Source organism: Octopus bimaculoides, chromosome 5 (genome assembly GCF_001194135.2).
Source record: "Octopus bimaculoides isolate UCB-OBI-ISO-001 chromosome 5, ASM119413v2, whole genome shotgun sequence".
Classification (NCBI taxonomy): domain Eukaryota; kingdom Metazoa; phylum Mollusca; class Cephalopoda; order Octopoda; family Octopodidae; genus Octopus; species Octopus bimaculoides.
The window spans coordinates 117,634,743-117,636,845 of NC_068985.1; positions in this window are offsets into that span (position 1 = coordinate 117,634,743).

Genomic DNA, 2,103 nt, shown 5'->3' on the forward strand with positions numbered 1-2,103 from the left:
ATATATATATATATATATATATATATACATATATATATATGCACACACATATGTATTACGTTTGTATACACCCCTGTTCACGCTGTGGTGGTTTTGAGCACGCGAGAGAAAACTAACTGCCTTTAATGACAATGATGGCCATTGTTCGAACTAGCAATAAAATCGACCGTAATAGATAAAATTGGTGAACAGATACAGATCAATGAGGAGTGAGAGAGAGAATCATTGTATGTCGATGTTTGTCGATCACAAGGATAGACTAGCAGAGACAGACACATATACATAAGTAGAGCTATACTCACTCACATATATATAGAGATGTATTTCTAAGCACAGAAATATAGAGAACGTGTGTATTCGCCAGTGTTCGTGCGTATACATATATATATGTGTGTGTGTGTGTGTGTGTGTGTATACACTAATATTCAGAAATATATATATATATATATATATATATATACACATACACATATGTGGTGAGAGAAAGGAAAAGTGATTGGGGGGGAAGAGAGAGTGGAGACAGAATGAGAGAGTAGGAGAAGGAGTATGTATATATGCGCTTATGTAAATATATATAACTACGTGTGTGTGTGTGTGTGTTATATAAGTATGTATATATATATATATATATATATATATATATATATATATATACATATATACAAAGTAAGACTATATAAGTGTATGTATGTATGTATGTATGCATGTATGTAACTTTATATATATATATATATATATAGATATAGATATGATTGACATATACACACATGCGTAGAGAAAGATAGAGAGTGTGTGTGTGTGTGTATATGCGTATGATAGGAGGAAACAAGGCAGATGAGTACGTACATTTCCATGTAGAGAGAGAGGAGCGAGAATGAGAGAGAGTCGGACAGAGGAATTGAGGAAGATTCATTGCTGCAATTAAACAGCTTAGCATTGGTGAAATATTTGTAACTGTAACATTATAATGAGTGTATGGAAGATGTAAATGAGTATTGGAATGAAGGGGAGGATGAGGAGTAGTGAGTAAGACAGGGAGAGAAAGCAAGAGAGGAAATAGACGAAAGAGTAGGAGAGTAGTTATATAAGGAAAGGGGCAAGGTATTACTTGTGTAGGTAGGTATGGGTGGTGGAGTGCAGAGAAATAGAGAGAGGGTGAGTCAAAGTTGATAATGTTGGTGTGCGCATGGGCAAATCATAATTCAACGCTGAGCGACCAGTTCTATGATCACACGCGCTCCAGCCGTAAACTTCCCACCTTTTTTACTAGTAAACATGGCCACAATATCTCATGTGCCATCCGCTATTAAATGTACATGGATTCAAGGTTTATAGATTCTCGACTTTGAGAGTAAAATTGGGTCGAAGTAAACTGTACGGAAGCGCAGCAGATACAAAGAAGCGACCTGAGAACTAGTTAATGGTGCGAATGTCTGTAGCGGAATATTCAGCCACCTACATATCATTTTAACGGGTAGGTAGTTCTGATATTCAAATAAGTGAATACTGCTTGTCTACACCGGTGGAGGATCTATCACCAAGATTTGATATAAGATAGATTTGCTTACCATTTCTGCAAATCAAGCTGCTTCTCTGATGCGTGAATGTAGTTTGTGTGTGTGTGTGTGTGTGTGTGTGTGTGTGTGTGTGTGTGTGTGTGTGTGTGTGTGTGTGTGTGTGTGTGTGTTTGTGTGTGTGTGTGTGTGTGCGTGTGTGTGTGTGTCTGTGTCTGTGTCTGTGCTTGTGTGTATGCATGTGTGTGTGTATGTGTGTGTGTTTGTGTGTTTTTGAGAAGGTAGGGTACGGTCTGAAGGCGCTTACTACAAAAAGAGTGAGCTTCTAGGTGGTTACTAAATATGTTAGAAATAACAACCATATGTCTCTCAAATCTTACCAATCAGTCTTTAAATCGATAATGAGTAATAGTCACGGAGTGCCTTTAAATCATCATGTGTCTACATGAAAAGAGCTGTCCAGGCGCAAAGCAGTAACATAGGAAACAATGATGACCTCCATGCTGTTGAGCAACTTGCTGGTAATTGCAGCTAAAGCTCTTTTAAATCATGTGACATATTTCTAAAGAAGAAGGACCGCTTCGACGAA